This window comes from Aethina tumida, chromosome 7, assembly GCF_024364675.1.
Source record: "Aethina tumida isolate Nest 87 chromosome 7, icAetTumi1.1, whole genome shotgun sequence".
NCBI lineage: Eukaryota > Metazoa > Arthropoda > Insecta > Coleoptera > Nitidulidae > Aethina > Aethina tumida.
In genome coordinates, this window is record NC_065441.1 from 7,877,521 (window position 1) to 7,891,330 (window position 13,810).

General features: G+C 28.0%; 1 protein-coding gene across 4 annotated transcripts in view; it reads left to right on the forward strand.

The window, feature by feature from the left end:
* LOC109595270 (neuroglobin-1) overlaps positions 1–13,810 on the forward strand; it is a 58,225-nt gene continuing 44,415 nt past the window's right edge. Inside the window, exon 1 of one of the 4 annotated variants that reach the window (XM_049969495.1) lies at positions 1–181. The gene's annotated coding sequence lies outside the window, so the exon portion shown is untranslated. Of the gene's footprint in view, positions 182–2,028; positions 2,117–9,700; positions 9,827–13,810 lie in introns of those variants that run through there. The other 3 variants (XM_020010586.2, XM_020010589.2, XM_020010587.2) reach the window with 3 other exon arrangements.

Here is a 13,810-nt window from a genome sequence, read left to right on the forward strand (position 1 = left end):
ATACGAATAGTTGGCAGGACCAAGTGGGAATCGAAGTTGTTTTTATTGGATACTTTCGGCATGTTTATTGTGTGTGGTACGAGTGACGGCCAGCCAAAATTGTGTTTTAATTATTTTTGAAAACGATTCGATCAGTGTTTAGTAATTACGTGTGGCAAGTGCAGGTTCTCCATTATAAAACGTATGTTTAATTAACTTTTTACCACAAATAGTGTTACATTTAATGTTTAATTTATATTTATCCAGTCAAATTAATCGAATTTTATGATACGTAGCTTCCCCATATTTAATTTTATTTGAAAACGTTATAATTATTTGAAATTTCATGTTTAATATTTGTTATTAACTTTTATTACTAATTAAAATTTATTGTTTTAATGTTTGACGCATTAATAAATTAGGTACCGGAAAGATAATTTAAAATTAAAACGTGTCAGTTTAAAATAATATAACTTTTATAAAACTAAATAATCACTTTTATAATCAAGAATTATTGCCAACATGCCACAGGAAAAAATCTCCGTTCTTGGAACTAAACCTCTAATTAAATATTTTATTACTATTCTCTATGTAACATTTTGAAGCTTCCTTTGCGAATTTAATGCGATAATGCGGTCCTGCGTTGTCATGAATAATAAGAAGAATTGAGAAATATTAGATGGATATTAAAATTTTGAAGCTGTCTTTGTATCTCTAAAACGACATATCTTCTTACGTTGTCGTGTAGAATAAGAAAAAGAATAGAGGAATATTTGAACTTTTAGATGGACAAGGTAGAACTCGCCGTTTAACACTTTGAAGCTTCCTTTGCGTCTCTTATACGACATGTGATCCTGCGTTGTAAAGAAGGATAAGGAGGAAAATAGTGAAATATATGGACTATTAGATGGAAAAAATAAAACTTCCCGTTTAAAATTTTGAACTCTCCTTTGTTTGTAAAATGGCATGTGGGCCTGCGTTATCATGAAGGATAAGAAGAAGAATAGAAGACAATTATATGGATAAAGTAGAACTCCCCATTTAACATTTTGAAGCTATCTTTGTGTCTCTAATACAGCATGTGGACCTACGTCATCACGAAGAATAAGAATAAGAATTGAGAAATTATGGACTATTAGATGAATAAGATAGTTTAAAATTTTGAAGCTTCCTTTGTATCTATAATATGATAAGTAGTACTGCGTTGTCATGTAGAATAAGACAAAGAATACAGGAATGATATTTAGATGGATAAGATACTACTCCTCGTTGACTAAAGAAGCTCGTCTTTCGTGGGGAATTAATAAGAAAATTTTCAGTCATCGTCATTAAAATATTGCTTGGGTTAAAACTTTTTTAAGCACTGATCCATCTAGTTTATCAGCTTCAACCCAGTGACTAGACTAGACAAGAACTGTCGTAATAGACCAATTTTTCGTACGTTTGTTGTCCTCACATAAATTATCTTTCGTATACTTGATAATATTTTGGCATTGTACCAACTTTTTGTCAATTAGTAAAAATGTTAAAAATTTGGAACTAATTATTGTTTTATATTTAGAAAAATTTAGCTGCCTGAATGTGCCTGTTCCGATAATTATTCTAAATGCATTAGGAAACATACAAATACTAGATACTACGAATATTAAGTCTACCAAGGCCACTAATTAATATGTCAATGATGTTAAACATAGCGCTGATAATACAGTATATAAGTTTGAGTAAATAATACATGTCTGTTTTTATTTATACAGTTCTAAATTTAGCTGCACTAGTTTGGAAATTATCATTGACGGTACACCAAATTTCGCACGTAGGGTGACTAGACTGTTTCTCTCTAAAGTATTCCATCCTTGACAATGTTAAATTGAAATTAAAAAAACTTCGCCGAAGGAAGTGATTTCCTATGACATATATTAACACAATACCCATCGACCAAAGCTGAATACAAATAGCACGTTATTCGTCACGACGATCCTTATCATATTTAAAAGGAAGAAAATTAGCAATTGTACCAAAATAGTCAGCCAATACCTTTGTACCCAGGCTCGGGGCTTCCATGCCATTGTGCATGTGTCCACCGACTAAAACGATTTGCAATCTGTGAAGGTGTTGTATTTGGTGAATCAGTATTACCGTAAGTCAATATTTAGTTTTAGTCAATGTTCAAATTTGATTTGAATAAACACCACGCAGGATGTGTTAATTGATTTCAGACGAAAATTTTTTTCTTGGGTTTTAATGTACTTTTTAAGTCATAATTATTTATTATATAATGGTATACACTAATATTACAAGAGTATGTAAACATTGTCGTTTGTTAACTTTTCTTAGTAATTTTCTGTTTCCAGTTATAATAATATTGGAATGAAGCCAACAGCAAAATAAATTTTAGATATAGCATAATTGACTATTATATTTATATTGTTCTTTGTTTTCGGACACTGAAGTGGTCTAATATTCATCCGCGATAAACACAAGATTATTACAATCAATAACTTCCGACTGTGTATCTGTTGTAACAAGATAAAATTCCATTGCGAAGTAAAATAAAATTTTATTCGACCTATAAAATTGAATATCTTGTCATTTAAGAAATTTAATGGGAGTTAACTGAAATTGGTTCTGTTAATATTGCCATATTTTCTTGTATTTTATGGCTGTTATTGATCAGGAGTGTTACAATGAATTAAAAAGCAATATGAGTTTTTGACAAATAAGAAAATGAATATAAAAAGTAACTGAAATATCTATTGTATTTATTTGAGCAACAATATTTTAATATTTTTATTCTTCTAACTAAATATTTTTAATCCTCAACTATTAGTGCATGAAATATTTTCTTTCTAAATATGTAACAAAGATAGATACTATGAAGAATGAAAAACAAATGATTAGGAAAGCAAGGAAAAATGTAAATTTATTTAAATATTAATTCAAAAATTTTATTGCGACATCAACCAAATATTGATAGGGGCTTATGGCGACCGAGCTTCATCCTACACAAACATGAAAGCTGTTTACAACGTTCCAAGGTCGGTGATTTTGACCTTTCTGATAAAAGTCGTTCACTAATGCCAAAAATCTTTGAAGCTGAAGAATCACATACATTATCGAGCTCTGGTCAAGCGTTCAAAGATTTGTCGAATAATGGTATAACAACCAATTACTGCATTCGAGAAGAATTTGATGCAAGGACGCCATGACAACGCCTGATTTATATCTTTTCGACTCAATGCATTCGACGATGCACACTCCAGCTTACCATGAACTTGAAAAATTGATCACTAAGTAGTTGCCTCCAAAAGCAACAAATCCTAACGACGCAAAATCCAATTTATGCAGGAAAGTGCATTATATAAGCCAGGGAAAATCAGAACTTAGTTTAGCACTTAATATTGTTGACAAAAAGTAACAGTAAATGGAACATAAAATGATTAGATTGACAAGAAATGAAAACGGAATTATTTGAAGGCAAAATGCAGTGCGGAAGGAATAGGGAGGAAATAATTAAAGCATCTGATTGTTTTTCAGTTACAGGAATCGAAAGACTCCTGAACAGACTGATAAATAATTCATAATTTTAATAAATGTAACAAAGTTCCATTAGAATACTGAACACACAAAAAACGTGCCATTTTAATTAAATATTTTTATTTCTTAGAAACATTTCAGTTATATTAAATTCGTGCATTGCGTTGTTTAGCAGAAGTCGTTTCGGATACGAAACACACGGGCTCATAAGACACCGCTTTGCACGTGAGGGTTGGGGGCGGGAGACGATAACCGCACGGATATAATTTTGAAAATGCATCCTCACATTTTGCGCGGAAAGCTTTTTGTCGTATTTGTTGCTTTCAGCACTCGTGCATCAAAAGTCGGAATGCGACATAAAAAGGAGAAAACCTTATGAAATTTTAATAAACCGGAGAATTTTTTATTAAAGCGTCGCTCTGGTGTGCTAATGCCGAAGGGAAATTTAAGAGAATAAGCGGGTTAGGTCGTTAATTGCTTTGTATACAGTGTGTTTACAGCGTTTTAACAGTTTAATTGTTCGTAGTGCTGTTAAGATGGTAAAAGAATTAATATTGTACGAATTATCGTACCTAGAAATAAAAAAGTTACTCACTTGAGTCTATTAAGTCAAAACATTTAAATAAAATAGAGAAAGTGTACAAATATAAATAAATAAACTGAAAAATAATAATAATTGATCATCAGTATAATAAAATGACAATAATTCACAAAAATGTTTTACATAATATGACATACAAGATATTTCTTCTGCTAAAATTTGGAACAAAATACAGCCCCTCAATTTTAAAAATTCTTTCTTCCTCATATTTCTGTAGCCACTGGTTCAAACATGATTAGATTTGGTACATAATACATAAAATACATGCCTACAATTCGGTATAATAAACTTTTTTCATATTATAACAGGGGCGTAGATTCTGGGGGTAATCCTCTTCAATTCGCCTTATTTTCTACGCCATTGAATATTATTTAAAACTATAAAGTTTTTCTATTTATTTTTTGCATAATTTGGAATAAAAAGGTACAATTCAATTTTGATTATCACAATTGTTTTTGAGATATTTCACATTTAATGTTTATTGTTTTATTTATTCATTTAATTTTCATCTTAAAATCAACCAATTTCTATTAAAAAAATATTCCTGCAACGTAAAATATAGTTTTTAAATTAAAATTGAGTTTTCTTATTATTAATTAAGATTATTAGATTATTGTCTTTCTGTTTCCTTGTCTAAATCATATTTGAACCAATTTCTGTCTTTATTTATATTATTTTATTACTAAAATTAAAATTTTTATCTTAAAATCAACCAATTTCTATTAAAAAATGGTCCAGTAACTTAAAAATTTTGTTTTAATATAAAAAATGAATTGTTTTATTATTAACTAAAAAAAATACAAACTGACTTCCTTTTTTCTTTTCTAAATCATATTTAAACCAATTTGTACTATTAATAATATTATTTTATTACTAAAATTAAAATTTTTATCTTAAAATCAACCAATTTCTATTAAAAAAATATTCTTGCAACTTAAAAATATAGTTTTTAAATTAAAATTGAGTAGTCTTATTATATTAAGAAAAATAGAAATTATCTTTCTGTTTTCTTCTCTAAATCATATTTGAACCAATTTCTGTCTTTAATTATATTATTTTATTACTAAAATCTTAAAATCAACCAATTTGTATTAAAAAATGGTCCAGCAACTTAAAAATTTTGTTTTAAAATAAAAAGTGAATTGTTTTATTATTAACTAAAAAAAAGTACAAATTGACTTTCTTTTTTTTCTTTAAATCATAATTAAAACCATAAATTGGTTCATGGTCAGTGACGAGAAATATACGACGAAAAAATGAGGATGTTACGTTACTGTGACATTATGGAAAAAGTATATATCGTTAAATTGTTAGTACACATTTTAGAATAATACCAAATATAAACACGATTGGATTATGATAATATGAATAAAAAACATTTCTAAAATTTGAGGGGCTCTATTTTTTTCAGAAGAATCATTAGAAAAAATAATTCTATAGATCTTTTTAATAATTGGTCTTAAGTTTTGGTCAATTATGTTAGACATCATCTTTTTATATTATATTATATTTTTATTAACCTATTCTGTCCAATAGTTTACAGTTGCATTTAGACAACATGTGTTAAAAATTATTACAAAAGTTAATTAAAATAGCAATTCAATTTTGCTATTGAGGTAATAAAATTTCTTTAAAGAGTTGAATAAATTATCCTCTAACAGTTCTTAATTCCTTTCAATCAATATCAATATTACTTCAGTTTCAATCAGTTTCGCCATTTGGTAAATATTTTCAGTACCGTAAGTTTTAAAATTTTATTCGACAGCTTATTTAATCAGCAAACCAAGACCGAGTAAAAGATGAAAATGTTATGATAGAAAGAACAAGAAAACAATCTGGTTTCTGGAAAACAAATTCCTAATATTTCAAAACAGTTCACTCATTCAGTTGATTGATATTTCAAAATTGTCTTGAATCATTACAGTGTACACGAAAATGTTATTTATGTATGAATGCAGTTCCAGGGAATAGTTAACAGTATGAATGTCCCAATTACGTCAAAATGATCAAAAGCATGCTACAAGCATTATATGCAAGAATAACAGTGTTCATTCATACCAAAATTTATAATTCCGATTTGCAGGTTCAAATAAGATAATTAAAATGCATATTCTCTTCAGTCATTAGGTTTGGATGGTCAAAGCTATGAATAAGGCGAATGGTTTTGCCAATACATAAATGAAATAGACAAAAATATCAAAGCTTCAGGGACAATCAAATGATGGCCGACTAAGGCTGGGAGCTCTTTACATGTTTCGAATGGATGAAACATTTATAAATATATCGGCATTTATATATTCTCGTATTCTGCTTTCTATCATAGCATTTTCATTTCTCATTCAATTTTGGTTTACCAGTGCTATAAATGTTTGTAATTGAATAAACTAGTGATTAAAATATTAATTTGAACTATTGGTTTGTCGTTGAAAAATATCATTCAAATGGTGAATGTGAGTGAAAATGTTGAAAAATTGAATAAAATTTGTACAATACCCAGCTGCAGCTATTTTTCTTCTTATCAGAATGAATTAAGTTCCGTCGGATGCACAATTTACTCACCTTCATAACGAAATATTATTCATGTCGATCGGAGTTGCCGTTTATTCTGATCATTAAGTGGAATGATCTTTCGTATTCGGTACAGTTGAGTTACTCTGGAAATATGTAATTTTTGAAGTGAACGAGAATAATTAATCAGAAATAAGTTTATCAATTTTTAATTTTATTTGGTCTAAGCAATTTTGGAGAGAAACATTTTTGTTGAGTTTGGCACCAGTACCAAAAGTTTCCATTCAAATAACAAAAATAACGAAACCACTTGTTAATTAAATGATAATGAAAACTTTACACACTGAAATACGACATTACGAGAAACACGAGTGGAAAAGGCAGCAATAGATACGTACCACGTAATATTTTCAATTTCCGTCTCTCAAGTGTAAACCGAGTCCCTATCCTTGACTTCCTTTTTAACGTTCCTCTTTCGTAGGAATGCGGATTATTGGATCACGTAAAAAATATGTCGCCGTCATGAAAAGATTTCTGCCATTTTCGTAACCAGTACACGTGGCCGTCTGTTTTTTTGCACAAATTTATTAGTCGCCGAGTGAATCTGAATATTTGCTTTGTGACCGTGATGCATTAGTATGTCGGACGGGCACGGGTCGATTATGTGAAGTTTAGATTATGGGACGGCACCGGATTACCGGACGCGGAAAGCGTGGAAAATGAAAGTTTATAATTGGAGAACGTGGTTTGGATTTCAATATAAATTACCTTGTTCGATATGATATGTTGGGTTTCAATAGAGATAACTTTTAGTGCAAACTGAACTTTTTAATAAAACCGCAGAAATTGTACAAACTAATTATACATAGGTCATAAAAAAGTGACATTGAATTATTTGATTTAGTTAAACTTTCCTTTGTCACAAGTAGCTTTGTTTGCCGAGCGGTTATTAAGTTATATTTTAATTATGAATTTAAAAAGGTCGATTTTGCCGGACACTAACTCGGACTTTATCTAGCAGAGCGTGCAAAAAACGGTAAAGTAAAACAATAGATTAAAATTTTCATTATCAATAAAGTTTAGTTTAATTTAGTTTACAGACATTAATAAAATAAAAATAATAAATGGGCACCAAAATACATTAAATAAAAATATATTTATATAATTTCCGTTATATGACTAAATTTAATAAATGTAAATGTACTAAGAAGTATATAAAAATATACATATAATTTATAGTATATAATAAGACCCGACGAAAAAATTAATTTAAAATTTTGTGTCTTTATTATTTATAAAATTATTAATATTTTAATATAACTATTAAATAAAAAAATTAATTAAATAATAATGAATATTTAAATCATCAACGTAAAATATATTTTTTCCTCAAAAATAATAATATATTGGTTGTAGTAGTAAAATTGTTTAAATTCGTTTAAATTAAGAAACGTGTAAAAATAAAAATTATGTTCAAGTTAACTCAATAGATAGTTAAAATATTTCATCAAAAATAAATATACAGTAGTGGTCATCATTATAGGCACTTTTTAAAGTATTAAATATTTTAAGCTAAAACTGGTATAAATATATATATATATATATATATATATATATATATATATATATATATATATATATATATTATAAAAAATACTATATTATTTAATAAAATCTTACATATATTTTTCTGAATTGAGCTAGACTTATATATGACAACTTTGATTAATTTTCGATCTTAATAACACTGAATTATAATTTTTCTTACAGTTTCACTTCGACCAATGATTATAATAATAAGCTATAGATGAAAATAATCAATTTAAATTCACAGAGAGCAATAATAGACAATAAAGTAAAAAGTTTGAAGAATAAGAATTAGGCATTTTATAAAGAATAAATAAATTAGATTAACCAGTTGTAGCGCACCAATAAAGGAAGAAACGATAAACATTATAGGTACTGCCATCAAATTCAAGTAATACATATGATATTTTTAATACATTTTAATAAGTTGCTCTAATTATGGGACCACTGTATATATAAGTAAATAATAAAACAAGAAAAACTAATTTATTAAAATAAATATTTCATATCATATTAATAGTAAATTAATAAATAAAATAATGTGGAGAAATACTATTTATGAATAGATTCATTTTTAACTTCAATTCTTAATTTACTAAATTTTTAATAATAAGTAAATTATTATACGTTGTTGTAATTAACGATACTATGAACTGTCATACTTATATTAAAGGTCTATTGTGAAATAAGAAATTTTGTGGGATTATAAAAAACAATAGTTGTTATTACCGTTACAATAATTATAAAAGAGATAATATTAATAGACAGAGTTTATATAAACACTAAATTTTCTTATTGTTAAAAATTCGAATAATATTCTAAAAAAAGTGAAAAACTAACTAACATTTAAAACTGGCGCATCCACCATTTTGTTACAAAATGGTTAAATTTTGATAAATTGAATAATAGGAGTATTTTATTTGATTGTTTATAAAAGTACCACCTCTTAAGTTTTTTTTTCTTAAATATTCTAAATTCAATTATAATAATAATAAGACTTTATTATATGTATTATGGTAAAATGTTAATGTTGTTCCATGGAAAGAACTAAATTCCACATAATTTATAATAAATACGTTTTGTTATAATTTTTCTCAAACAGTACAGAAAAAATCCAGAAATCTTTTTAATCGTTGACAAATGATTTTTTATATTTGACCCGGGTCTCGGCCCTCTTAATCGCCGACCCCCTAATTAATACAGTGATCGATCGGGGTCCCGAAATAATCAAACCTTTTGGACAAACTCCCCTAATTATTTTTTTTTCCTCTAATTAGATAACGAGTGACTCTCCGTGATGCTGGGGGGATAATTTGAAGGCGGGAGCGTGTCCGAACCGCCCGGCAAACAATAAGTGAATCAATATTTTACACGGTTATCCCGAGGACTGTCTCTTATATAAAACAAGTCGTACCGACGCAGGGCCGTCGAAATGACGGCGCGCAAGCGTTTCAGCCCGACCGCCGTCGCTGAAACCGTCGCTTTTTTCAGTCAGATTTTCAGCGTCGAACCGTACAGGCGTCGCGTCACAGTGTCTCGATCGCTACTCTTGATAGTTCTGTGCATGTGGAACTTCTACTCGGACTAGAGTTCGTATGTGACGAAGTTTATATAAAAGTAAGTTGTTGCTGAAATGTTCGGTTCTTTTTTGCATGACAATATTTTTTGTTGTGTTAGAAGTGCGTCCAAAATGAACAACGCTTATACAGGAGGTGTATAAAATTTCCATGACTCCACACAAAATAACAAACTTATTTTATTGCCAATCACGTAACTGTAAATATTTTTATGGTACTTAGCCCACAAATGTTTAAACATCAGTAGTAACGAATGATCCGTTGATTTGTCGCTACCGTTTCAAATTTATTAAATAAATTTCATAAAAAATGACGCTTACATTGGTTTTCATAAACAATTAAACTGAAACAAGTCCCAATGACATATAACATCTTGTTTTTGTTCGGACCAAGTTTCGTACCTAAATTGTGGGGTACATTTTAATTAAATATCGATTGTTTGAATAATGAAATACATCCGCTTTACGATGCGCTCGCAAATTTTTATTACAGACATAATCGATCTAATTCTATTCGTCTAATGGAACATGAATTTTAAATAGGTGTTTGAATTACTTTAATTTAACTGCACTATTTAGAACTTCCGATGATTGTAATGCTTTGTTGTCTTTAAATAACATTAAAATACAATATATTTGTGACAGTTTTAAAATATTTTAACATTCATGTTTTGTAGCTTTTATCATAGAAACTTCATAAGTGTCATTAAATAATAAAAGCTTTTGTTTGCTTGACCACGAGTATATATTTAAATTGTATGAAAATATTCATTGACATTGTCAACAATATAATAGTTTAAACGCCACAAGAATTTTTGACTTTTTTGTATATAAAATATTGATTAAACAATTTACAATTAAAATATAAATTTAAAAATAAAAAATAATATTAATTTATGTAATATTTAAAAATATATATTAAAGTTACTATTTTAAACATTCTTTAAAACAACTGATAATATTAATAAAACTTTATTTTTAAAAAAAGCTGAATTATTTAAGTCGATATTTGATACTCATTCTTACTTATTTAAACTTTTAAACTAATATATGTAGTATATTTTAATATCCCTACGTTATTTTCCATTTAACAACTATTAACTATATTCGTCTAAGTAGATACCAAATTAAACAAAAATATATGTTATAACATGTTGTTCATAAAATTCTATTTAAATATGGTGATAAAAATATTTACATTTACATACATTTATATTACACTTTTTTCTAAAATTATTAAATTTGTATTTAAAATTAAATTTTAATATTCTAACAAAGATTCATATTTAGATTCAAAAGATACTATTAAGTTATTAACTTCTGAAATTATTAAATATTGAAAAATAATTTTGAAATACCAAAAATAATATTTCTCCACATTATTTATTGATATATTTAATAATATATATTAATTAATATTCAAGAAATAACTTTAATTTGTAAATATATAATTTAATAAATTACTTTTATTACAATTTAATTGTAACATGCAATATATATGTATATATATACTGTATACAGTGTAGTGTATACTGTGTACTGTATACTCTATACTGTATACGGTACACTGTATACTGTATACGGTATACTGTACACGGTATACTGTATACTGTATACTGTATACTGTATACTGTATACTGTATACTGTATACTGTATACTGTATACTGTATACTGTATACTGTATACTGTATACTGTATACTGTATACTGTATACTGTATACTGTATACTGTATACTGTATACTGTATACTGTATACTGTATACTGTATACTGTATACTGTATACTGTATACTGTATACTGTATACTGTATACTGTATACTGTATACTGTATACTGTATACTGTATACTGTATACTGTATACTGTATACTGTATACTGTATACTGTATACTGTATACTGTATACTGTATACTGTATACTGTATACTGTATACTGTATACTGTATACTGTATACTGTATACTGTATACTGTATACTGTATACTGTATACTGTATACTGTATACTGTATACTGTATACTGTATACTGTATACTGTATACTGTATACTGTATACTGTATACTGTATACTGTATACTGTATACTGTATACTGTATACTGTATACTGTATACTGTATACTGTATACTGTATACTGTATACTGTATACTGTATACTGTATACTGTATACTGTATACTGTATACTGTATACTGTATACTGTATACTGTATACTGTATACTGTATACTGTATACTGTATACTGTATACTGTATACTGTATACTGTATACTGTATACTGTATACTGTATACTGTATACTCTATACTGTATACTGTATACTGTATACTGTATACTGTATACTGTATACTGTATACTGTATACTGTATACTGTATACTGCATACTGCATACTGCATACTGCATACTGCATACTGCATACTGTATACTGTATACTGTATACTGTATACTATATACTATATACTGTAACTGTATATTGTGTTCTGTGTACTGTATACTGAAATTTCTGAAATTATTAAATGTGTAATTGAAAAATAATTATCCCAAAAATAATATTTCACCACATTATTTTATTTATCAATTTATTGTTAATATATTAATTAATATTCAAGATATAACTTTAATTTGTAAATATATAATTTAATAAATTGCTTTTATTACAATTTATTTGTAATATATGCAATATATATGTGTACTGTATACCATGTACTGTACACTGTGTACTGTACACTGCATACTGTACACTGCACACTGTATACTATATAATGTATTCTGTATTCTGTATTCTGTAAACTGTATACTGTATACTGTATACTGTACACTATACACTGTATACTGTATATTGTAGTATTAGTAAGTTAACATTAGCTTTATCTAGAACTTGTAAATAAAAACGACAATTATTACAGTACTGTAATATACTATTATATATTATACTGTATATTGTATTATATTTTATACTTAATTTAATAATGTATTTTTTTAATTATTTAATATGTATTTAATATATATTAAAAAATTGAAAACAACAAAATTATTTATTTAATAACTGACAAATATAATCATTAAATAATAATAAGATATAATTAGGAACATTTAATAAAAAAACTACCCTTGCATTTCACTTTTTATATGAATTTGTATTATGTTTGTACTTTGTACAACACAAGCGTCACTAATTAAAATAAAAAAAATAAAAATAAAATCTTAATCTTAATTAATATATGAACTGAAAGATTTAATTTATGTTTACATGCCAGGTGAAAGAAAATCGGTAGTGGTATATTGCTGGCCGGGCGACGGTATAAATCCTAATTCCGTGTGCCGTTCAGTCCGACGTTTATTATTTATATCACTCAAAAACGCCGGACTCCTATCTTCATCCGTCAATTTGTAAGCAAAACCGCCCCGGGCGCAGTCAGCGACGATTCGATCGTCGGCCGGTCGTGCGGGGAATTTTAAATAAACGAAATGAAACTGTCGTTTATCGGATTCGGTATCGGGAAGGCGAGCGAGGTTCGCGCTTTCGGGACTCCCTCGCGTGCCCTAAACCGTCCTCCCACTGCTAGGCTTTATGATAATGCGCCGAAAGGTCGGAAGTGCTTTATCATACACGAATTTCGACGCTCGACAAGACAATGATTCGGCAAATTCGTCAGCTTTCAAAAAGCTAATCTATCTCCCAATTATTAACAAGGATTTGCATCACTTCTATGTTTTCTTTTAGCTCAATTTCTTCGGGATAATACCAAAAACGTACAACCTTCGTGGTACACGTAAGAGAGGAATCTGTCCCTTCCGCCTTAAAGTGAACATTTCAATTTGTGAGGTACACTTATCTGCCCTAAAACCAAGATTCTATATACTTTTCAGTAAATTTTCGGCGAAGGGAGATGAGATAACAATAATAAATAGATAGAGTTTTGACAGGCAATCAGGTTTTATACAAATCGATTATGCCATGGCCCATTGTGTTCTTACTTTAATAAAAAATACATTATAACCGTAAAAACTTATTTTCTTGTCTAAAAAGAAGGCA